Here is a 26,371-nt window from a genome sequence, read left to right as displayed (position 1 = left end):
TCTGTCTCCCTCTCTTGCCTGAGATTTATCTTATCTTCTGCTTTCCCTCACCCTTCTCTCTTCTTCAAAGTCCTTGGAGAAAAATGTTTCTTCATAGTTTTGTTCCTTCTAGTCAAGATTGATGGTGGTGCTGATAGTCCTGACTGACCAATCTATTCTGAGACACAGATGTATCCACCACTCAAAAATAATACAGGGCAAGGGCTTATAGCAAATATTCATGAGGGTTTCAGTGTAGAAAATCAGTGATCTCAAAGAGAATTCACAAGCCACATATCAGTTCCTTGATCCATGGCACAGAGACACTTACCCCATGTCTGCATCACAGTAGCTGTGTTTCTCAGAAAGCTGTGTTTGCAGACAGATTTTTCAGTGCTTTCCAAGTACATCTGGAAGATTTCTTCTTTTCTTTTCTTTTCTTTTCTTTTCTTTTCTTTTCTTTTCTTTTCTTTTCTTTTCTTTTCTTTTCTTTTCTTTTCTTTTCTTTTCTTTTCTTTTCTTTTCTTTTCTTTTCTTTTCTTTTCTTTTCTTTTCTTTTCTTACTTTACTTTACTTTACTTTACTTTACTTTACTTTACTTTACTTTTCTTTTCTTCTGAATAACCGGCAACATCAACAAACCGAACTGTTATACATGTCTCTCCTTCCATGGAAATACAGTACATGCTGGGAAGTCTAACCTACTAGGCACTGTTCAATGCTGTTAAAACATTCCCATGTAGGATTCCTTCTGGGCAAAATCCAGCTTTCTATGGAACACAATGCATTTGGATTGGAACAGATTGTTCCTCCTCAGTCTATCAGTAAAACCATTTCACTGGCCTGACACAGCTGGAAACAGCTCTCTCTAACATCTTTAAGCCAGAAAGGTCTGAAGTTGACAAAGTGTTTGTGGCATCTCTTGTTTATTGCTATTTTTCTCAATAACTAGGCTCTAGGGAAAAGTCTTTAAATCTTTGAACAAGCTGAAGAAAATCACTCCCTCTGATCTGCGCTCCTTAGTGGAAACTCTTCGCTGCTTGCTCTGCACTTGTCAATCGACAAGGCACACATGGGACATCAATGGCTGTTCCACCTGCAAAAAGGGCACTCACTGTGGAAAAGGGCCCAGTGATTGCACTGTCTGGGAGGAGGGATTTTTGTCTTCTTGTTAAAGCTCCATTGGCTTGAGGAAAAGAAAATGCACATTTCCAGAAAAGCCTGGAAGGATGCCTTGTCTGAAAATATGAATGAGTCTTCCAGGTTCTTGTTTCTTCCCTTTCTGAGAGAAAAATTGTGGGATCCATATAGTTGATACTTGGCCCTTTACACAGCAGTGTCAGATGCTAGCCATTGTTTGCTCTCCAAGTATGAGATTAACAGCTACAGTTTGATACAATATAGGTAAACGTTCCTACTTTTGCTTTTTACACTCTATCTAAACTTTTATAACAAATCTGCTACCATGAACTCTGAATATAAGTTTGGTTATGGACCAGTCAAATACAGCATTATGTGCCATTAGAACAAATGAATCACAGTTAAATTTTGCATCATGGTTGCACCTGACAACTGAAGATCTTGAAGCACTTACAAAGTAACTAGATTTACTCTATTTTGCCAGGTATCTGTTTTTTCCAGTTTGCACAGGATCTTAGTGAATAATTCCTTTTACACATTTGAGCTTTTTCTTTATTGCTGAGCAATTCCAGATCTTTATATTGATCATGCTGATCAGAGGCATAAGTAACTCAATATGACTAGGGGCCTGATTTCAAAAGTCACTGGTCACTAATATTTACCTTACATTTTTATGTTTCAATTTGTGTTAGTTATAAATTAATATTAATTATAAAATACTAATAAAGAATATTTTAAATTTACTCTTATGGGAATACCTAAAATTTAGGATATTCCATGAGAAGAGAAGACAGAAAGTGTGCACATTTTTGAAATTTTTGAGGTATTTGCGTAACAAGTTACGAAACCTGTGCTGAGAAACCTGAAGCCCAAGCATGGCACTCTTTTGCTTTTCCTTTTATCATTTAATGACATAAAGCGTTTTTGTTACTGAGTAAAGCTGGAACAGCCTTCAAACTCAAACTTTTGTCACTGGACAGTAACTCCTCATCTGGAAGAGCTGAAAGGAGAAGAGATGCATACAGAAAATGTACAAGGAAAGGTTTCCAAATTTTCCTGTGCACATCCAGCCTAAGCAACATGTTAGCAGCTCTGGAGGTATTCTGCAGGCAATGCTCCTGTTGCACCCGCTGATCCTCTAGCTTTCACTGCTGAAGGAGTTCTTCCATGTTATTTCTCCTCTTTTTAATCTATGGGGGAGAACAGTCAAAGCACATCATTAAAAACTCTGAAGTACTTGAACATTTCTGCAATGGAAAAGACGCCAGTTAGTAACAATACCTTGCAGCAAACAACCATATAGGTATGTGTGACCTTGACATGCATCAGAAACCTCAGAGAGCTGTTCATAGTAGCGTTTCTCATTTTTCCTGGAGGCAGCAAACATACTGTCAGTTCAGCTTTTAGGAATTGCATTAAGTTGGGAAGAGTCAATGGACAAAGCTGCATTGTGCTGCAAGTGGATAAAGCTCCTTTGATAGAAGAACTCACTCTCCTCAGTGATTTTGTTCCTGCAGCAGGGAATTTGTTCCACTGTCCCTAGCTCATAAGACCACCTGCTCTTTTTCTAGTCTCTCTCTTTCTTTTCCCTTTATGTCTTAATTCACGGCTGTCATGATTTATACTAGCAATACAATGAGCAAGACATGAAAATCTAAACATCTATCATGCCCCCATCTGGACACCAGGACATGACATTTCAAAATTATTTTTTCCCTATATATTTATCTTTTTTTTTTTTTTTTTTTTTTTTTTTTTTCCAAAAGGAGACACTGTCTTTGGATTGAAGCAGGCTGAAGATGGTCCAGCATGTCTACTATCCTATTTGATGTACTCCATGTGGTTCATGGAGTAGAGGAAAGGGCAGGAGCACTGCTCTGCTGTGGTTCTCTGCCTGTTTCTTTGACTAATACTATGAAGCTAAATATTTTATGACTCTTGTAGAGACTAAGGTACATACACTTAGCATGTTATCCATTGGTGGCAATTTGAGGTTTAGTGTAAAAGTAAATGGTCCTTTAGGGAAGAGTAAGGATCTGTGATGGCTTGTTCCTGCAGCTGGCTGATCCTTATCAGCCTTGTGACAGTCCCAGAGGGACAACTGGTTGTAATTAGCTCATTTATTATTGATTCAATCTTTGGATGATTAATCAGCATTAATCAAGGTTCAGTGATGTTTTAGAGGTCTGAAAATATGTACGGAAGGGCTAGGCATGCCTGAGCGTGCTGAAGAAAGTATGAGGTGACCACCATCACAGAAAACAAATGCAATTCTGTCTCCTTCAAGGTTTCGAAAACAGGAAGCAAATTTTTGAATTCTTGCTGCTTCTTCTCCCTCATCTTCACTTCCCTTTACAACAGAACTCTGGGAGAGGCGGAGCATAAATGACAAAACACAGCAAAAGAAGCAGTTCTTAAAAGATTTCCAGCCCAATCTTAGATTTTCCTTCCCTGGTCAACCTCTCTGCAGGCAAAGTCCTGCCTCCCCAAAGCTGTAAGGCACTGGAGCCTGAAATTAGCTGCGATCTTATTACTGCAGCCCTTGTGCTTCTTTCCATACATCCACATATTGGTAGTTACTTTTGTTCTTTATAATTTAATTTTAGATGTAACATAATCTTGTTGTTGTAAAGGCTTGTGTCACTTTGTTTTTTTGTTTGTTTGTTTATTTGTTTGTTTGTTTTTCCTAAAACCCCATGACGTATAGTATCTAGATGCCAGGCAGGAAAATTGGCATAGTGTTGTAACATGTTTATATGTTGTAAAATCCTTTAACAATTTTAACTTCTGTTAAAAATGGACCAAAATTTTTACTGGAAAACAGGAGTTGTTGACATAACTGGTATCTGGCTAGGAATAGTTTTTCACATAAAGATGTAAGGTTTTCCTATGAGGAGCTTCTGAACACAATGGAGATTTGTATTTTATTTCCTCTGATGCCTATATATTTTAGATGTGAAACCCTTTTTTTTTTTTTTAAGTATAAATAGTTTTTTGAGTTAGCAAAATAAGTCACCATCAGTCTTCATTTCGTTTCTTGCAAAAGATATTAATGTACACTTTTCATGAACGAAATTGCCTCCTCTTTTTCCCACTCCCAACTATTTTTATTACCTTACATTTGGATTGGAAATATCCTGAAAAAATAATTTGTGACTTTGCAGGCAGTGTGATAGATGAAAGCAAAACAACAGACAACTGACTAATGTTATAAAAGTAAGATATTGCTAAATGCTGAGTATCTCTGGGATATGCATTAATTCCATTTATATTAGATCTAAGCTAAGTACTAATTGTATTAGCAGCATTAAGTCTAAAATTCAGAAATATAGTAATGGGCAGCAAGTTGATGTCTGTTATTGGAATAAGAGTACTTAGTGGAGTAATTAATTGAACCATGCTTGAGGGTTTTTTTCAGTGAATGTATTAAAACTGAATATGTTGTTCTTTATCTCATCATAATGAATTGTTCACAGTGTGTTCATCTAACATTCTTCCACTGACATAGATTCTACCTCATGTCATTAATACAGCCCTTGACATCCACAGTTAAATAGTTTTGGCACAATACACCATCCAAGTCAACAAGCAGAACTGGGTATCATTTGAAGATTCAATGCATTCTCCTGTGTGTTTGAAGGTGGAGATGCCTGGGTGAAGAGGCTAAAGTTTTGTTGAATTTCTCAAATTTTTGAGTTAAAGAACCCTGGTGTGCAATTAAGACTGAGGCATTGGTGTGTTATAAAATTATTGCCTATGACATATAGTATTTGATATTAATTTAGCCTAAGTCTTGGTATCTGAAATATTTGAAAGTAACATTTTAAGTTGCATGTGCATAGTGATTGTATCACTCAGCTGGAGCTGTCATACACAGAAAGTTGCTACAGCTTCATTGCAGCATGTTACAGGTCAGTCTGGGGCTTTCTACTGCCCTGCCTCAGTGGCATTCTGTGTGCTCTCAAAGGAACAAAAATAATCCTAGTGATAGTTGTCAGTGTTGTGTAGTTCATCATTTTCTATGAAGTATCTGCTGGGGAAAGTCTCTGGCTATGCTAATTCACAAGGTAAGGCCAGCTGGAGCAGCTGGGGAAGTCTTTCTGTGGTCTGTGCTAAGCTGATGTCCTGTGCTCCCATTTTCATCTCTTTGGATAATATGGTTTATGATCCAACTTGCAGAGGAATGGCTGACAAGTTTGACCTCGCAGACCCTTTGCTGAGTGATACCTTAGCTTGAAGCTTGAAGGAAGGGAGGAAGGAAGGAAAGGAAGGGAAGGGGAAAGGGAAGGGGACAGGGACAGGGACAGGGAAAGGGAAAGGGAAAGGGAAAGGGAAAGGGAAAGGGAAAGGGAAAGCTACATCTCCCCCAGGAGATCTTTTAATAGAAGATCAGGGAATGCTACAGGCATTGGAAGGTGTGGGATAGCATTTTCCTTCTCTGTAGGTATGCACAGTTTTTGTAGTTGGTTGACTTTTTTATGAGATGGCAGTCATTGTGAAGGGGAATGTGCTTTTCCAGTGCAATAGTCTTCCGCTTTTCCTTTTAGCTTTTAGGAAGGTAAGAGCAGAGCAGACTCTGTGGCTCTGTGGCTCCACCCAAACTTGTCCTCTGCATTCTGCCTTGCACAAAAAGGCAGAACTCTCTGGCTCTGTGGATCAGTCAATGCCTCAGCAATGCCCTGTCCTATTATTCTACTACTACTCCCACTCAGCAAGATGTGAGCCAATTTCAGGAAGGCACCAAATTTGATCTGATGACAGCAGCATTCCCTAGTGCACCGCAAGGCGCTGGGCAGGCAGAACACATGGTCTTGCCTGGAGGGCTATAATGTAGCCTTGTAGTAGGATCTAGTAAGGATGTATTATTATAAATCCTTATCATGTTTATTTCATTTTTCATTCACATTCCTTCCAGTCTTTTGATATTTAGCCTTGAGGCAGATTCAGCTATATATCCAAAGATGCAACTTTGCATTGAATTATTGTGTATCTCTTTGCCAGTTAAGAAGTTAACAAAAAAGGAGTAGGTGTCACTATTTTGCTTATGGTGGGAATTTGACGACACACTGAACCAAGCACAACACACTTCCAGAATCTTAACTAGTTTGATTGCACCATTGACACTGTTATTTCGACAGCCCCACTCTCTGGCATCTGGCATAATTGGAAGCAGCAGCCAGCAGGTATCAGATGTCAGTATGAATTGTCTCCTGCTGCGTGGGCACTGACTATGAAATTGATTTGCTGTCTTTTTTATGCAGTTTTGTAATGAAAGTAACGTAAAGTCCCAAACAGACAAATTCTAGATTCGTGTACATATAGTTAAAATAGGCATATGTATAAAAGTTAAAGAGGAGCAAATGCATCAACAAGAAAGCAGCATAGTACCATCAGACCCTCCTCACAGTCGGTTGTGGTGGGAGTTCCTTCTGTGTTTCTGAAGAAGCTGAGCCAAACCAATAGCTGGAAACCAATTTCTTTGGGTACTTGTATGGATCAAAAGCATAAAACATGAGAAAGAACAACCCTTCAGTGAGTGAATTTATGTCTTTGCTTTACTCACTGCAGATAAGGCAAGAGAGAGACACTGTGGAAAACAAGTCTCCGACCTGGAACAAATTTTCCCCTGATTTGTCATCAGGATAATCAAAACCTCCAGGAACTAAAAGCTGACCTGAGCGAAGTCAATGGCAAGTTTCTGTTCATTTACTATAGCCAGGGCATTGCCTTAGGACACATCAGAAATAATCGACTGTTTCTCAGTGCCTTCAAGATGCTGTTGTACAGGACAAATTCACACATATAAAGGTAACACCTGTGGGACTGGGTTCTTGACCACTGATTTCAGGAACTATAAGGGGGGATTATGCCAGGTATGAAGGTGGTGCATCATCCTGAACCTTGAGAAGAGCCTTTAAGCACTCCTTAGTGGTTGCTGTCATCTAGGTGACGGCAGTAGGAGCACTGGAGACCAGACTGTGCTGGCAAGGACTGGCATCTCTTCTCAGGCAGGATTACAACTGGCTATGAAACAATTATGTTTATGGGCCTCTTCCTCAGATTGAGGCAATACTTGGCTTGAATACAAGAAGGCGTAATCAGCTCCTACTGTAATCAAATTATTTAAGATTTTTCAAAGAGAAATTGCAACAATCTCCCTTCCTAAGAAGTCAAAGCCAAAAACCTTTTTAGCATAATCAGCTTGAGCATTGATTACTGAGCATGGCCACTTTTCAGACAAGTGCAATGGAGAAAAACATTCCCAACATCTGGTTCAGAGGGGCCTAAGTCCAGTGTTTAATTGTGGTTTTGCTCTGACACCCAGTTGCATAGCAATAAGGGGGGAGCATATGATATAATGATCTATATATAGGATAGTTGGGGCCAAACCTTTGACTGGAGGCCAGCTAGTCTGGTATTTCAATCTCAGTGCTGACATGAAGGCAGCCAGTAACCTTCGGCGGGTCACTTGAAATTCTTCCTAAATTTCAGAACCTCTGTTGATGAAGGACTGGTCTGTAACTGTCTTAAGGTTGACAGTTGTCATAACAAGATCCAACAGGCCATTTCATACAAAGCCAGATCACAAGTACCCAGAAAAACTTTTCTCCCATCCTGGATAAGCACAAAATAATTTACAGGGAGCTGGCTGTTCTGCTCAGAGGGCAATTTCCCCACAGAAGAAGCACTATAGTGCAGTTTTCTTCCCTGCAGAAACAACCAACCTGGCTTGAATCTGACCTCAGGTGGAGATGTAGGGCAGTCATTTTGTCAGCTGGTTCCCTTCTTTTTCCTCACACAAAGCACAAGCAACAGTGCTTTGGCTCCTCATGATGCCTGGACTGCTTCCTTTTGTCAGCCACCTCCTGCCCCAGGTAACACCTCACTTTCCCTATTTCTGAGTCTGGGTCTGATTCCAACAGCAAGACTATAATCAGATGCTTACCCTATCTGACAGACTTTGGCTCTTTCCCAGAGAACCAGTGTTTCTGTCAGCTTTTAACCCTATACTTTGATGAGTTCTAATTCCACCTGCAAGACAATGCTATTATAGGGATGCTCTCCACAGTTCACTCCCCAGAGGAAAGTGGTAGAAAGAAATCCTCCCACTTCTGTGTGGGATTGCTCAAACACAGGCTGCTGCTGACTCAGACCACCCAATTTGCCATTATGTTCTTTCCCTCATTTTCTTGGGAAGCTTCCCTAAGGTGCACAGGCCTCCAATGGTGAGGAGAAGGAGGAAGAGGACTCTACTCTTCTTCCTGCAATTGCAAAAAAATTATTTCTTGTGCTAAGAAAGCTGTTGCCTACTACTCTGGCTGTCATTGAAATCAGAAGAGGAATAGGGACATCACTCAACACCATTTCCTCCCCTGTGTAAAGGAAAAAAAGTCCCATCGTTTATTTAACGGGTGCTGTTACTAGAGTCAACACAATTTTTCATATTGATGCATTGACTGGTGGAGGAAAGAGGATTCCTGCAAGAATGAAGCACAAATCTGGATAAATTAAACAGGTCTAACAGCAGTGCATTTTATAATGCATTTAACAGGTTCTTCCAAGCTGTGTCCTTCCAGTCAGTTTCCTTCCCTTCATTGTTGTGCTGTGGAGGTGAGTGAAAAGTAACACTGGGCATAATGTTTTCTGAGAGCCTGCTCCCACTCGTCCTCATGACATATTGATGTCATTTTACAGTGCCATTTCTTGCTTTTCAAATTCACCACACCCCTTTTGGAAGTTCAATAACCCAATTTTTCAATAGCAGTTGAATAGTAAAATCCAGTAAGGCAGGTACAGCCTCTTCCAGAAGTGGCCCAGGAGGATCCTAATGTGCTTTCCCTCACTTCTCTCAGGTGACACTTCAACTTTTGCTGCTCTCTTCCCCAGCTTTATTTCTCTTAAAGGCATAGGCCAGTTCAGCCCTCCACTCCTGGATTTTTTGAGAGAGGTATTTCAGGGGGATTAGTGTAAGCAGCATGGTTAAATTCCTGTCTGCTTCTTGCTGAAAACTTACCCTTCAGCTATTGTTATAGTAGCAGTAAAACTTTAGCAACTGTATGACTTTTTTTTTGAATGTTTTACTGTTCCTTTTATAGCAAAATGTTTCAGCATGCACATTTGATGTCAAGTTCCTCTCATGAGCATTTGATTTTTAGTGACATGGATAAGACACAGATGGACATGAGAACCCAGCTGTTGACTCAGACTCTCAGTGCCCTTTTGTTTATGTCTGTGACCTGGTCACATAGTACAAAGAGTTTCCTGCTGAACTACATGCAGCTGCCTGGCTGAAAACCATGTGAGAGCTTTATTTGCCCTGCCTGCAGCCCCACATCTTCTTGGAACAGGCTCCCGGATCCTTTCTGGCATGGAGGTGGATGATATCACTGCTCAGCCTTCCCAAGGATCCTGGCCTGAATGGAATCTGCTGTCAGGGATCTGTGGGGAATTACAGCCTGCTTTTTGGTGTACTGCTCCAAATAAACTGCCCCAGTAAGGCTCTGGGCTCCTTGTAGCTTCAGAGCAGCAACACCCATTATTGTTAAGGAGAACAAATTTTAAGTGACAGGTGGGGAACAGAAACTGAGGCTTGACTGGTTTTTCTAAATTTATTTAGAAAAAAAAATTCTTTTTCTAAATTTATTTTAACAGTTTTGCATGCCCCAAACTCCCCTTCTCCCAGACCCATTTGGAATCCCTTAAGCTGACAGGAAAGCTGCTCGGATCTCTTTTCTCACTTTATGCTCACATGAAGGATGCAAAGATCTGTCTTGATCCATATGTTTCTTGAGCTGGCTGCAGTGTGTTGCATCCCACACACAGCACACTAGGCACACAGCCTGTGGTCAGTAGTCAGACATGTTTGGGTCACGCAGTGGTCTGCAGGTTTGGAGCACTGGCAAGTGGGTGAAGAGTTTTGCCTACAAGCAAAATACAGCTTGCTCTGCAGCTGCTCAGCACAATCTCCGGTGTCCAAATGGCAAAACAGTGTGTTGTTCACATGGCATGGATGTTTATTCACCAGGCTGTCAAGAATTGTATATCCTGAAGTTACATCCTTACCACGGGGTGTCTGGCAGTACACTCTGGAGCTCAGGCCTCACCATGTTAGGTGAGCAGAGTTACACTCCTTGGTACAATGTGTGTAGTCCCAGGATAAAATGAGGTTACAGATATAGACAGAAGAAAATGTAAAAACCCACCAAATCGTAAAAACAATCTACACACTTCTCAACAGCCTTAACTGAAATGATATAATTTCCCAGTACAGGCAATTGTTTTACATTTCTATTTTCTTTCTAAAGTGGGAGTTTGGTTTTGCAGCTTACATTCCCCGAAGTGATCCATGCCTCCCTTTACTGTCTCCCAATATGTGAAGCACCACTATTCCACCTCTCTCATCTTCGGCTTTCTTACATCCCCATTTCAACACTAGCTAGTGATCACATGAGAATGCAATATTAGGAAACCACTTGGTATATTTTTAGTGGTGCTTGGGCAGAAGTAGCAATGGGAAGGGAAGAGTGCCAGCCACATGTGACCAACCAGCTGTCTGTGGCCCACATTTTGGAAATCACTGATTCAAGTAACTGGCAATAGGTTATGGAAAGTTTCCCTTTTAGATTGCTATGTCAAATTCACCCCAAACTAAACAAGATGGGAAGGTCATTGGCTGTAAACAACTTTACGGTGTGAGAGGAGTCTTCATCCAGTATTTTTGCCTTTTAATGGAAGAGAAATAATTTAGTTGGTAGTGAGTCTCTTTTGTGTCACTTCAGCTACAGGAGTAGCCAAAACATTGCTATGGCTGGGATGGGGAGGCTGTGTGGCTGTTGTGTGCTTCTTGCCCACTCTTGGGCACGTGGTCACACTGTGGTAAGTGCTGAGGTCTTGTCCCCTCATGTGGAGAGAGAGGAAACCATCAAGCAGGTCTAGCTCCATAAATCTTAATGTAACAAAAAACACCCCACATTAAACATATGAATCTTCTTCCTTCTCCAATCTGCTGTCATGTAGAGCTGTTAATTATGACTTCTACATCACCTCCTTTCCTGTCTTCTTAATCCGTGAGTATTTTAGGAGCCAATAACTCCTTGTCAGCTGGCACCTATTGCTATATCTGCATCAAAGGCAGCCGCCTGCTAGAGTTCTGCATGCTTCTGGGGTTATTCAACTGCACATATGAGTAGATCTTACATTCCTTGTATGTCACCCATCTGTGAAATCCCCTGCACCAGTTTCAGCCAGGCTTGCTTTATCACATTCCCTCCCTGCCAGCCTAGCAACCCACTCCAATCTGTTCCCTGTCCCACTGGTGATGGGGGGACTCTGTCTTTAATGTGTGTTGCCTGGCTTCTTATGGTTTTCAGCTTAATTTCCCTTGCTGTTCCTCAGATCATCTCTGAGCACAGCAGAAAGTGGCATCAGGACCCTTCCAGGCCCTGGCACATGCACAGAGTAAGGTCAAAACTGACTCTTATGTGCTAGCCACCCCCAAATTCTGAGACTGATAATGAGTCAGGTCTGCTTATGGGGACAAGACCTTAGCCTCCAGCTGACATGGGGAAGCAACCAGAGCAACCCAGTGGGCACCCTGCTATAGTCGCTCCACCCCAGTGTGAGATTCAGTTCTCCTTGTGGAGCTGAAGCTTTTGCCAATCTCCCTGCTCCACATTGCCTGCTGAGGAGGTGATAGGCACCATGCACCAGCTGTGATGGGCATTGTGGGACTGAGTTTCTATGTATTTTGACTGGAGCCAGCTTCATTCCAAAGAAATGCTCCCAGCAACAGTCTTTCAACCTCCACGGAGACTATTCATCTTAGTTTTTTAGGAATGCATTTTGTAAATCACTCAGGTGATGGCAAGTTTATGTATTTGGATGGCAAATTTATGTTGGGCTATTAGTTTCAAGAATACCCAGTTGAATGTGAGAATTTTGGACTCTAGACCTTTAAGCAGAATGAGTTTCTTTAAAAGTGTGAAGTAACCTGTTCATCTTTATGAGGTGTACTCTGCTGAATGAAACTGCCCTCTGCAGAGACTCAAATGTGAGGGATGTGAACTTCTGCATTCATGTCAATCAATGATGCTTTCTCCTCCCAATGGATTTCTTGGCACGTGGTGCTAAGCACTGACCCGGCGCATTTTCAGTCTCACACTGTGTTTTGCAGATGCTCCTGGGAAGGGGTTGCATTACTGCTGGTTACCATGAGGAATCACAAAATCACCACTCTCATTAGATGTGACTCAGGGCAAGGATTGCCCAGGACCTGCTGAGGACAGAGAAGAGGCAAGGAGGAGGGGGTTGCATTCATTTTCTTGCCTTGGACCTCAGTAGGGCTGGGAGCATGACTGTGCCACTTGGAGTCCTGTTCTTCTTCTCCTCCCCTGCCAGCCCTCTGCTGTTTCTCCAGACCTCCCCTGCCTCCCTGCACAGCTCTGAACTTCTTCCCCCTGCTCAGCACACATGGTATTTATTTATCTTTATATGAGCTTTCTGCTCTGCTGGTTTGATTTCTCTCAAACTACAAACTCCTTTGACAGAGGCAGACCATGACAACATGCCTCAGCCTCTTTAGTTTTTCCCCCCATTTTCTGCCAACAGTTAAGTTTGAACTGACGTTGGCTGGTTGTAGGTCAGGTTCAAAGACATCAAGCACTGTCTGAACATCCCCTTGAGGTATCAGCTCATGTGAAAATGAGTAGTCTAAAAAACCTCTGTGACTGTACAAAGTAATCCGCTTTATGAGTGAGCTCCTATGGTTGTCAAGACTACTCATTTAATATGGAGTTTCCCATATTTTAGCCTGAAATCCTGCATCCTGTGGTAAAGGACAGGCTTACCAACTTCCCTGATATGTTTTCAATAAATCATGTAGATTTCTAGTCTGAAATATGGAAAATAGTCCCACCTTACCCCTTTCTTCACAGCTTCCTTGATTGTCTTGCTACCTTGCCCTTCAATCAGAGGTGGTTGTAAGGAGGCAGCGCGAAAGACTGGGTACACAAATGATAAACGGGGAGCTGTACAGGGAAGTAGTGCTGTGGCAGTGGGGGCAGGAACATCCCATATTTAAAAAATGCTTATTTTAGGGATACTGCTTCCCATTTTAATTCTAAAAAAATAATGGATGCCACTTCACCCACCCTTCACACCCATTAGGAGTCGCTTGCATAAATGTCCTCATATCTAGTGTACAGAACCTATACCGATCCCCACAAAATTCATAAGCAATCTTTGTGAACATGTGGATTTTAAATTCTGGAAAAAGTGAATGTTTAAACAAAGCTGAGGTTCTCTGCTGTATTTGTGGGGGAGAGACTGTTCTGATCGAGTCAGGTCACACACCTTTAACCTGTTTAATTCAGTATCAGCTTGAATGAGACTCTGCTAATTGACAGGTGCTGAGGATCTGGCCTTTTCTTAAGGAACCTGAGGTAAAGGGAAACAATGGGCAGTGGTTTAGAATTTGCAATACCCAGCTTCTGTGTGTTTTCAGTATGCAGCATTCATAAGCTATCGCTTGATGAATATGGCCTGAAGTGATGCAGGCAACTTATTGTAATTTTTTTGCTGTGCTCTGTTCGGATTTATTTCCTAGTCAGTCAGGTGGGACACCCTGTAGATTAAGACTTAGCACACACATTTTGAATCTGTAGAGTAGTACTTGAGGTGAAATAGGAATTGCTTTGTGTTTCAGAGCGGTAATGGCCTGAATTGCCAGAAATAACCATAATAACAAACTGATTGTTTCCTGACTCAGGCACATACCGCAAAGAGCTGTAGTCTTGGTGCACCAATGCTCCCCCTGTTTTTTAATTAAAATAACGGGGGTGAGAAACAGTCCAAGAAGACTTTGTTCCCTTGGCCTGCCTGATATTCTTTTCAAAACTGTCTGCTGCTATGAAGAAATATAATTACAGAACCATTTAAATGTGTGGGTCTTCTAAGGAGATGAGTGGATGAGTTGTATGCAAACATGGGGCTCTACACAGCACACAGGCAAACCAAAAAGCATGCAGATACTGAAATTTCAGTTTTCTGGGAAGTCCTTGGGTGACTCTAATTTTATTAGAGCTGTCAGATAGAATCAGACTTTCCAGCTGACGTTCCTTGTGTGTTTCGCTCAGACATCCTCCTCTCCTGTAAGCTGGTTTATTTTGCCACTTGCTTCATAAGGACTTTGCAGGATGCTGTGTTCGGATCAGCAGCCTGGATGGATTTGAAGAAGCCTGCCAGCCTTCTGAAGAAGAGTTCACATCAGAGGATTTTGTTGCATTCCTATTCAAAGTCATTACCTTATGAGAAAGTCCTCTCTGACTTTGTGGCTTTCCTTTCTTCCTAGAAGTTTCTGAATTCTCGGCTCGTATCGTATGTTGGCTGTGAGACTTCCTTCTTTGAACCACTAAAAGGTCTATAGTGGCCTGCTTAAAAAGCAGGAGGCTCATGAACCTGCTAGTAAAGCACAGGCATGACCACCCCGGCCTGCATCTTTGCTGGCAAATGCAGGGCCCAAAAATGTAACAGCAGCAGTGGAGACGATAATACAGATGTGTGATGTCCAATGCTTTTGTCACCATGGTGTAATGACCATGTGTCAAAACACCACGCACATTCCCTAACCAGCTGAATACTTGCTCCAGGTGCACTTTGGGATGTGGAGATTTTCTCTGGTTTCTGGCAGCTTAAGCCAGAAAGTTCTTCTTGCCTTATGGTGGACTGTGCCAAAAGATAGGTCTGATTCCCTGTGAATGTGATTTCATGCCATGCAAACAAGTACCACAGGCACTCATGACAGAAGTGGCAGCTCATGTCGACTGAAACAGAGGGAGGGAGGAACCTGAGGAATGAGCCCTCTCTTCAGGAGCCCTGTCAGTCATGATCAGTCAGCTGTTGCTTATGATGAATCTGGTCTTTGGGGGATTTCATCCTGCATGGCTGGCCAGCTGGTATGTGTTTCTGTCTGGGCTCTGCAGCCCTAGCCCTAGTTTGAGGAGGCAGGCCTTTTGTTCTGTATCAGGCTTCAAATAGTTTGGCATCTGTTGATTTGTGTTGTCTGATTGACCATTTGTTGTGTTAGCAAGCTTCCTTCTAATCACAGCTTCTAAGCAGTGTGCTCCCCTGTGACAGTTTCTGATTTAAACAGTAGAGGTAGATGTGTGCTGGCTGTGAACTCCCAGACCTGCTCTGGTGGGAGAGGTGAAGATATTTGCACACAGGAAAGAGAAATGAGCTACTAAGGTTTGCTTATGATTAACTGTTTGGTCACACTACAGTTTTCTACCATTAGGGCATGTTTGTGGCGAAAAATACACTGCTTCACAAATGACAGAGCTGAGGGGTCAGAGAAAGGTGGTAGTGATTAGATCCACAGCAGTGATTCACAGGCCAGGATTATCATTTCTGCAATTTGCTTGAGTTTGTAAAACCCAAATATCAGATATCATTATGATTTACATTTTCCATGGAATGTTGTCTCAAGAACATATTGATTTGTGCTGCATCAGATTACTCGGGGGTTGGAGAAAGCCAAAGGGAGAATTTTACTTTTTTCTTGCTGACATTTGAAAAACAGGATTATACAACTTCACATCTAGCCCTGCATAAACATCAAAGACCAGCCTCAGAAAGTTGCTTAGGAATTACTATTTTCTGAGCTTTCTTTAAACAGTTAGGAACTCTCTTCAAATCCCCTGAAGGCATACATTAGTCCATTCCTGCCACCTTAGCCAGAAGGAAGATGCAAGGTGAGGCAGGGGGAAAAGAATGTAGAAGATCACTGCAATTCACCCTTTGGGTTCAACATCACCCTCTTGCTACTTCAGATGGATCCACAGCCCAGTGGATGTTTGCTCTTTAGCATCCCAGGGCTTCTGGATGCCCAGCCCTGACTTGAAAAACTGCCATCTTTCTTATCAGTGATCTCTCTAGAGAAGGTAGAGTTCTGCTCAGAAAGGCTTTCTGAGAGCCAAATGGGATCTAGCACTAGTGCTGCCCATTATAGCCCATGTCTGTGTCACATTGGACAGGGGTCCTGCCACTACACAACCTGTAGTTCACCCCTCTGTACTGCAGTGTGGAATACTAGTCCCCCACCTTCCCCCCTTGGTACTGAGCAGGGTTAATACTACAGAAACTGGACATGTCATGTCTGATTTTTTAAAATTTTTAATTCAGTATTCATTTGTTTATACTCTCAAATTAAAATGTTTCCAGAAGAACAAATTAAGAGATTGAGCAGTCAAAAAACCTCATGTCAAGGCACTCACTCAAATGTACCTAATTTTTAAAGGAACTGAGCCTCTCTGCTCCCCAGGAAACACAATTTTGAAGCAGTAAAGTACCTGGGCAATGCAAGTGCTCAGTACCTCCCAAAATGAGGTCACTCTTAGTTATATGTTTACTTTAGTCATTGGATTTGGCCTCAGATCTAACGTGTGTGTGGAAATGAGTGGAGAGGGGGAAGCTGAGATTCATTTTTTTTTAACTTCTCAGCTGCTTTGCTTAGAAGCCACAGACTGCTCTTTGTAAGCATGCAGCTGTGGCTAGTCTGTCACACAGTATTATATGTTAAGATGAGACAAGCACTGAGTCAACGTAGCTCCTATTGTTACTTGTCTGTCACCCTATGTTAGCAGGACTCAATGCAGGCAGTGTTTGCAAAGGAGATATGGCATTAGATCCGCATATGTAGATGAAGGCTCTCCAGATGTGTTGTACTGAAAAGTTCAGAGCCTGGAGCATGCAGTGGTTACTTTTTCTCCTGTTGGAATCTGTATAATTAGATGAGGCACCACAGCCTCAGTAGTCTCAAAGGAAGTAATAGCCTTTGCCACAGAGGGTCACTCTTTGATGCAATGGGAGGAGACATCTTTGCAGTACTGTGCCCGGAGTTATGCAATCTAAAATGTCAACTTGAAACATGTCCAAGCAGTACTCAAGAAATAGCTGTAGCACTACATGCTTAGGTGCTGTAGGTGCTTGAGCATTTGGACAGTATGGCTGCTCAGCAAAATTACTTTTGATGTGCTTGAGAAAACAATGGAACTTGCAGGAATTGAGCTATTGAGAGATTCAATTTTTAGGGAAGGAGAAGGAAATTACCTAATTGTTTCAATGCACGAGAAGAGGAATATATTTCTTGTTAGGGAGAACTCTTCTTGATGCAATGGTGCTGGATGCAATGGATCCCAAGTGTCTCTTTAAGAAGGACAGGTGACAATGGGTCTGTCTGGGATCACTGAACTTTCCACTTCCTTCCTGATATTCCTGTGGAGTACATTTGCCTTCTTTTGCAAAGGACAGTGGTGTGTGGGCTCTTGTAACAGTTAGTTTCTTTCCTTTATTCTGAGTTATCTTCCTCTGCAGACACCAGTGCAAGGACAAACCATGGGGATCCTGCATGAAGAATGAGTTTGGGGTAAGGTGAAGGCTACAGTTAGCCCAGATTTGATGCTGTCATAATATAGGTCTCAATTTTTTTTTTTTTTTTTTTTTTTTGTATAGGCATTTTCCTGACTTCAAAGGTAACAAAACTGCTCCATGGGGAAAAAAGGTTTCTGTGATATTTGCTTCTCTATACCAAATATTACAGCAACATCTCTCACTAGAGTAACTATATCCAAGTACTTCATCTCAGGCATTTGAGTCACCCTTCAACAGTTCTTTTGCAGGGTTCACAAGAAGTATAGATAACACTGAACTGCTAAAGAGTATGAAGAAAAGTCACAATAAGGTCAGCAAAAGCCAAGGCTTAAAGAAAAAGCCCTAAACTAAGCTGGATAGGGCTGGCTCAGGCTACCAAAAGAAAACCTTGGAAAGCCTGGACTACAGCTCCAGATGCCAATCGAAGGGGTGAAATGGTTATCCAAAAAATATTGGCATCGCCTGTGGCTGCTATTCCACACACCACCTACTCGGTAGTAGTAGTAACAGAAAGTCCTATTTTCCTTGGCTTATACACAGGAAAAGAAGGGGAAGGGGCCATGGCCTAGTCCCAGCAGTCTTGTGGCCCAAAGAATCACCTATCTTTGGAGAAAGTCTGTGTAGACCTCACTCTTACATTCAACAGCTCCTTTCCCAAGCATATTTCAGAGATAAAGGAAACTCAAGTAGTCACTAAACCAACTAAACAGGCTTTTTGGGGACAGTGGAGGAGGGGGATCACCAAAGTCAGTTCACACTGTTCACAAATAAATGTGTGAAACAATCTCAGGTGCTACACAGTTCAGGACAGGCAGAGAAAGGTCTCCCAAAGTCCTTCCAAAACTCTGGCACAGGAACCTGGATAATTAAACACCCCAGAACAGAGCTGGGTTGTATTCTGAGCAGATAGGATCTTGCCAACAAATGACTTGGGAAGGGTGTGAGGCAAAAAGAGGTTTAAAACTCACTAATCCATAGATGTGACATGCCTCTTCTCCTTTGATGAGTTATGAAGGAATGCACTGCTTGGGGACTGGACTGCAGGTAATGGGCTAAGTGGCAAGGGACTGTGGCAATTGTATGGAAAGAAGACGTAAAAAGACATGAAGAGACATTTAATTCCTCAATTTTTTTTATTCCTTATTTTTATCCTGAGAGTTTCAGAACTCTGCTAAATTTTATTTATTTGTTTGTTTGTTTGTTTATTTTTTATGTCATGTGATTGGCAACTCAGCATAGCTAAACATTTTGACTGATCAGTTTGTAAACTCATTGTCTAAAATTTGTTTTCACACACACTCCCTGAGGCAATTAGGAACACAGGAATAAATTCAAAGTGAGAATCAACTGTTTGTGAATAATCTTTAAATATAAAAACAGTGTTGATTTGAAGAGAAAATAACTATTGTGTAGTAAATTATTTGCTCATACCTTTTTGTGAGATGTTTCTCATCTGCTCCCATAGTTTTCTAAGCCTTTATGCATGAGTCACTAGTGATATGATGCAACAAGGGTATTGCATTAGAAAAAAAGTCCTCCATCTTTTAAAAACACATTTCACCACTTCTCCTGTGCTTCCAGTTTTTCTCTCTACACCAAATCAGGATAGGAAAAAATGTATAGAGACTATATACCTAATGATATCCCATGCAGTTGTTTGTCTCCACAAAACATTCATATTATTCATACTGTTGTTTTTGAAGCTGTTACTGATTGAGAGATTTTTAAACTAGTTTTCATCTGCAACATTTACAATGTCTTAGGGATTTGCTTTGGAGAGCTTGCTTTCTATGCTAAGGCTTATCCACAGTGGATCTTTTTTAAAAAAAAAAAGTGTGATTTTTATTCTTTGCCAAAGCATCTTTTTTTTTTTTTTTTTTTTTTTTTTCCCCACAGAATATTGACAATAACTCAGCTGGCAGTTGTCTGTTTATATAGCTTCTAGCTGCACTTCTTTTGTAATTATGTGCTATGTATGCCATGCATAGATCCAAAAATACAACAATACAATAAATTAGAGAAAGATGATGATTGATTTAAGAGACCTATTATTTTTACCACAGTCTGCTACTGGCATACCGGAACTGCAGTTTTAACCAAGCATTCCACTACTAACAGTGTATTTTAGATAAGCTTTAAATAACCACTGGAAAAGCACTCTGGACAGCTTTATGAAGATAATAACAACAACTAAATAGTGAATCTTTGGGGAGAAACCCTTAGCAAACCACCAATGAAAATTTCTCAAGTGAGGTGTCCTGAGTAGGGTGTACGGAGGCAGAAAAACCCATTGCATGGGCAGGAGTAGAATCAGAATCATTAAGGTTGGAAGGGACCTTAAAGATCATCAAGTTCCAACCCCCCTGCCATGAGCAGGGAACCCTACCACTAGATCAGGTTGCACAAAACCTCATCCAACCTGGCCTTAAAAACCTCCAGGGATGAGGCATCAACAACCTCCCTGGGCAACCCATTCTAGTTCCTCACCACCCTTATAGTGAAGAATTTCTTCCTCATATCTAACCTAAATCTCCCCTCTCTCAGTTTAAAACTATTACCCTTTGTCCTATCACTACCCTCTCTGGTGAAAAGACCCTCCCCAGCTTTCCTGTAGGCCCCTTTCAAGTACCAGAAGGTCTCCGCGAAGCCTTCTCTTCTCTAGGCTGAATAGCCCCAACTCTCTCAGCCTGTTCTTATAGCTGAAGTACTCTAGGCCTTTGAACATCTTGGTGACCCTTCTCTGGACCCTCTCCAACAGGTCCATATCTTTTCTGTGCTGAGGGCACCAGAACTGTTCACAGTATTCCAGGTGGGGTCTGACCAGAGCAGAGTAGAGGGGCAGAATCACCTCCCTGGCCCTGCTGACCACACTTCTTTTCATGCAGCCCAGGATGCAGTTGCTCTCTGGGCTCCAGCACACACTGGTGGCTCATGTTGAGCTTCTCATCTACTACCACCCCAAGTCCTTCTCCTCAGGACTGCTCTCTAGCCATTCTCCCCCTAGCTTGTATTTATGGCTGGGGTTGTGCTGACTCAGGTGCAGGACCTTGCACTTGGCCTTGTTGAACTTAATGAGATTGGCACTGGCCCACCTCTCCAACCTGTCAAGGTCCCTCTGGATGGCTTCCCTTCCTTCTTGGGTGTCAAGCACACCACACAGCTTGGTATCATCAGCAAATTTGCTGAGTATACACTCAATCCCACTGTCCATGTCTCCAACAAAGATGTTAAACAGCACTGGTCCCAACACTGATCCCTGAGGGACACCACTCATCACCTGCCTCCATTTGGACATTGAGTCATTGACCACAACTCTCTGCATGCAGCCATCCAGCAAATCTCTTATCCACCAAGTGGTCTATCTGTCAAATCCATGCCTTGTCAGTTTGGAGACCAGGATGTTGTGTGGGACAGTGTCAAATGCCTTGCACAAATCCAGGTAGATGCCATCAGTTGCTCTGCCACCATCCGCCATCTCTGTAGCCAGATTGGTCAGGCATGACTTGGCCTTATTGAAGCCATATTGGCTGTCACCAATCACCTCTTAATTTTACATGTGCCTTAGCAGACTTTCCAGGGGGATCTGCTCTATGACCTTACCAGGCACAGAGATGAGACTGACCGGCTTGTAGTTCCCTGGGTCTTCCTTTTTCCCCTTTTTAAAATAGGGGCTATGTTCCCTTTTTTCCAATCAGCGGGAACCTCACCAGACTGCCATGACCTCTCAAATATGATGGACAGAGGCTTAGCAACTTCATCCACCAGCTCCTTCAGGACCCGTGGGTGAATCCCATCAGATCCCATAGATTTATGCACCTTCATGTTCTTTAGATGGTCACAAACGTGCTCTACACCTACGGTGGGAGGTAATTCATTCTCCCAGTCCCTGCTTTCACCTTCTGTGGCCTTTGTGCTGAGGTTGGAGCACTTGCCAGAGAAGACTGAAGCAAAGAAGTAATTGAGGACCTCAGCCTTCTCAATATCCTCTGTTGCTACCTCACTCATTTCTTTTAGGAGAGGGTCTACACTGTCATTGGATGTCCTTTTCTCCCCAGCATACCTAAAGATGCTTTTCTTATTGTTCTTAATATCCCTGGCAAGATTTAATTCTAGCAGGGATTTGGCTCTCCTTACCTGATCCCTAGCTGCTCAGACAACCTCTCTGTAATCTTCCCAGGTTACCTGTCCTAGCTTCCACCCCCTGTATGCTTCCTTCTTAAGTTTGAGCTTTTCTAGGAGCTGCTTACTCATCCATGCTGGCCTCTTGGAGTTTCTACTTGACTTCCTTTTAGTTGGAATGCAACGCTCTTGGGCCTGGAGAAGGTGATCCTTAAATATCAGCCTGCTTTCATGGGCCCTCTACCCTCCAGGATGCTGTCCCAGGACACTCTCTTGGGCAGATCCCTGAAAAGGCTGAGTAACAGGGCCATTGTGGGGCTACAGCTGGCATCATGCCCCAGCATGTGGGCAGGATTTGCCCCCATGCCCCATTTGCCCCCTTAGCCCCCATGCTCCTCACCCCACCCTTCTGGCAGCTGGAGAGGGCTGCACCACTGCTCTCCCCGCAGCTCCCCTCCCTGAGCCGTGCCCAGCAGCTGTGTGCGAGGGCTGTGAGGAGCTATGCTTCCTCCATGCACAGAGATCCCTGTTTATGGGAAAGGCAGAGAGCAGCAGTCCAGGGATGGGTGATAACCATGTGCTGGGGTGCTTCTGGGCTGTGAAGGGGGAGAGCCCCTGGCTCTCCAGTAGGACAAACAGCCAAGCCCTCCCAGGCAAAGCACACCCTGCCTCATTGATTGAGAGGGCATGGATGTATTTACTGATTTTCAAAGTTTCTTTCAAGGATGGATTTAGTGTGTCAAACAGCTGGTAACATCTCACTGCAATGGTCCAACACCTGTTTTCTGGTGGGTTATGCAGGACTTTAAAGCATGAGGGGCTCTGGTTTACAGGCACAGGCATTCTACACTGGGACCCACAATTTTGCAGGAGGCTTCTTCTGCACAAAGCATAAGGCTGGGGATTGACATTTACGTGTGGTGGGGTCAGAGACCTTATTTTTTCCTCTTCTGCAGTCTTTGGAGGGTTGCCCCTACTGAGGGCTAACAGCAGCAAATGTGCAGTGGTTCCTCACTGGTGGAGGACATTGCCCTGCATGGCACTACAGAAGGCTGTGCTGGCACTGACTGGAACCTTGGATTGCCAGCTGTGGAGGAGACAATGTCTCCTTGCCCTGCCCACACAATTCCAGTAGCTTTCTCTAGGAAGAAGACTGCTGTGGCCAGCAGGGACTGCATGCCTCCTAAAGCACCCCCTGCACAGAGAGAGGTGAAGAATGGTGGGGTCCTGTCTCTGCCCAGGACTGACAACCTGAGGGCTTTACCTATGGTAAAATACTTAGCACTGTTGCTCAAGGGATGGATGAGCCCTATTGTTTACTCTTCACTCTTTCTACCACAGCAGTGAAATTGGGGATCACAATATGGATAGCCCCTGGGTTTCTTTGTCTGTATGTCCAGTGCTGCCTGCTGCAGCCACAGAGTGAGACCAAAGTCCAATTCACATTTCTGTGTGGGGATATTCAAACATGTCCTGCAGGCAAAATCCTATGGCCCATTGGTAAGGGATGCCCCAGGCAGGAGCAGGTTGCCCCTTAGTCATGACATCCTGCTGTCCCCCACCAATTTGCGAGAGGCTACCTATCCCAGCCAGCAGCCCACCTGCCAGGGCTGCAGACCACTTTCTCACAGCTGCCAGTTAGTAGCTAATGGGTGGCTGGAGCTTGCACAGAAAGCAAGTAACAGCAGTGGGAATAGATTTCTGCCTTTTCCTGCTCTGGACAATATAGCCCCACAGAAATGGGAAAAACAATGACAAGCTACAATCTTGTTTGAGGCCTCATGTGAACACTGAGATGCAGAGACGTGGAAAGGCAGTTTGTGAACTAGAGAAGCTCTAGTACAGAAAGAGGAGAGAACATCAAGGGTGGGAATATTAAAAAAGCATGAATAGTTGTTCCTGGTGGGTACAATTACCTAAGTCATTGCTTCATTTATATTCCTCCCATACCTAGCTGAGTGCTCACTGACTTCATGATGGCCTTCCAAATGTCTTGAGATTTGTCCCCTTGCTAGCTTGCTCTGGGAATAAATAAAACCAGGCGTGTTAACTTGGAGTTGTGGCTATCTGAGGACTGCTACTTTTGTTAGAAAAACTTGGCATTATACATGTGGACAGTGAGCCAGTAGTGAAGCCAAAGTGAGGAATAATGGTGCCTTTAGAGCTTCTTTTCCAAATGTCTGCCATTAGGGTTTTAAGTTCTAAAAGGAGCTTATTGCTTTCAGGCGGGACTGTTTTACCACAAGAAAATTGGAAAGAAGAGGAAGAAAGAAGAGGGGAAAGAAAAAAAGGAGTCCTGCATTGTATAAAAACAATTGGGACTTAGTGGAAAGTGGAATTGGTTGCTAATGATCTGTGGCTAGGAAAGCATTAAACACATTCAGATTCCAGCTTCTGTGATGATAATACTCAGTGGGTGAGAGGAGGGTGAGAAGGCAACATGAATGTAAACTAAGCAGGAATGGGCTCTAGTCCTGCCCCAGCGCAGTGTGACTGCTGCCCTGATTTCACCACTCAGCCGGAGCCTGACTGCCTGATGCCCACTGGGTACCAGCAATGCAGTCCTACCCTAGTGATTAGCAACTGCTTTCCTGGCTGGTCCTCTTGGAAAACCAAACAGATAAATTTTTGTCTTAATATCTGTCTGTTTCCCCCAGAGTCCTGTTGAGACTTCACTTGAAATGGGGTTGTGAGGAGCCTCCCCTGCAGTGAGGAAGAGTAGGTGTTACCACTGCAGGAATAGCTGGATAAAATCCTATGGCTTGTGTTGCACAGGTCAGGCTACATGATTATTGTAGCAGTTCTTGCTGGCCTTAAAATCTTCATAATTCTCTGCTTCAGCAGGGCTGACTTACAGCCTAGAGGCTGTAACACACGTGTTTGTTTTTTTTGTGTGAAATGGTGACGTTCAACTCTTCCTGCTGCCTAGTACCTGTGACTAATTTATGCTATTCAGAAGAGTTAATTTTATGCACTGGGTTCATACAAACTGCTTTATTTCTCTCTCTTTTTTTTTTTTTTTTTTAATATTTGTAATGTCAGGTACTGCTGTTGTGGCCAAAGCCACTGTGGGCAGAACCTGATATGGTTCTTTGCACCCCATGTCTGTGGGACAGTTTCTCCCTTACCCTGGATAGCCCTTCTGAGAAGAGGGTCCTGAGGGCATCTCTGCCCCACCCTGGCATCCCTAAACCCCTTCCCCTTTCTCAGGTAACAGGGCACTGGGGAGAGCAACCTTTCTGGGGTCATTATATTCCCTGCCTGCACATGTGTCAGGCAGCAGTGAGTCAGGTGAAGGTGAAGCTGTGGGTCACCTCTCTCACTTGTGCAGAAGGACATGGCTGGATGGACAGCACTGGACAGGCTTAAACACAAGATGTGGCTTCTGGATGTGTGTCAGCCCCTGCACCCTCAAGTTAGGGAAAAGCTCATGAGCAGGTCCTGATATCATTTAACAGTTCACACAGAGGTGTGTTGCCAGATAGACAGGTTTTGTGTCAAAGCCTCAATCCAGTCCCAAGAACTGAAGACTTCTGGAGCAACTGCTGTCTTCCTGTGTGTGGCCAGGGCTGAGCACTGTGAGGCAGTGAGGCTGGCTGTATATCATTAAGCGAAAAGGAGAATAATACAGGGGTTAGGAAACTGGACTCCATTTGGAGCCTCTCTTTTTATTCCATTGCTAGAATATTTTCTAGTTTGATTAATTCAGTCACAGGCTTCTTTGTTTATTTGTTCTGCTGCTAAACTGTGATTTCTAAAATCACTCCCTGTTGGCCCTTTTATAGTTCTCAGCTTCCCTAATAAACTTAATTCTCTGTTCCAATTTTCTTCTTCAGTGTTAACACCTGCTATTTTATTTTTATTCGTAAACAGGAAACTCTTATGATGGAGCTTTCTTTAGCAGAGTCTCTATGGTGAGCTGATGTAGTCTAATAAAGTTGTGTGACTACATGCAGCTCAAATACTAAGAAAATTTGAAAAGGTGTAAAATAGCTTTATATTAAAACAATGAAAAAAATAATTTGTCTTAGCTAATATTGTAAAATTCATTAAATTCAACAAGACCAAGTGCAGGGTCCTGTAGGGTCCTGCACTCTGGCCACGATAACCACGTATGGTGCTACAGACTGGGGAAAGAGTGGCTGGAGAGCAGCCCAGCAGAGAGGGACCTGGGAGTACTGGTTGACAGCTGGTTAAACATGAGCCAGCAGCGTGCCCAGGTGGCCCTGAAGGCCAATGGCATCTCGGCTTGTATCAGGAATAGTGTGGCCAGCAGGAGTAGGGATGTAATTCTCCCCCTGTACTCAGCACTGATGAGGCCTCACCTCGAGTATTGTGTCCACTTCTGGGCCCTTCACTTCAAGAAGGATATTGAGGTGCTGGAGTGGGTCCAGAGGAGAGCGACAAGGCTCTAGAGCGAAAGGACTAGAGGGAAAGTCTTATAGGGATAGGCTGAGGGAGCTGGGGTTGTTCAGCCTCCCATCATCAGGGGAGGTTTAGGTTGGATATTAGGAAGCACTTCTTCATGGAGAGCGATTAGACATTGGAATGGACTTCTGTCATGGTCTGAACCCGGTTTTGGGTCAAAGCCGCCTCATCTCAGGGCACAATCGCCGTGTTTGTTTATTAGGATTTTCCGACACTAACTATATATAATCAGGATAGCCTTTGAATTATTTGAGTGGGTCCGTCCCTGTCTGGGAGC

General features: G+C 43.1%; 1 long non-coding RNA gene across 1 annotated transcript in view; it reads right to left on the bottom strand.

Moving 5' to 3' along the window:
* Positions 1 to 2,162: 2,162 nt before the first annotated feature.
* LOC127382999 (uncharacterized) overlaps positions 2,163 to 26,371 on the bottom strand; it is a 65,496-nt gene continuing 41,287 nt past the window's right edge. Inside the window, exon 3 of the long non-coding RNA XR_007889083.1 lies at positions 2,163 to 2,309. This is a non-coding gene — a long non-coding RNA (uncharacterized LOC127382999). The remainder of the gene's footprint in view (positions 2,310 to 26,371) is intronic.

The sequence above is a fragment of the Apus apus genome, chromosome 3 (genome assembly GCF_020740795.1).
Source record: "Apus apus isolate bApuApu2 chromosome 3, bApuApu2.pri.cur, whole genome shotgun sequence".
Lineage (NCBI taxonomy): Eukaryota > Metazoa > Chordata > Aves > Apodiformes > Apodidae > Apus > Apus apus.
This window is presented reverse-complemented; position numbering and strand designations above follow the sequence as displayed.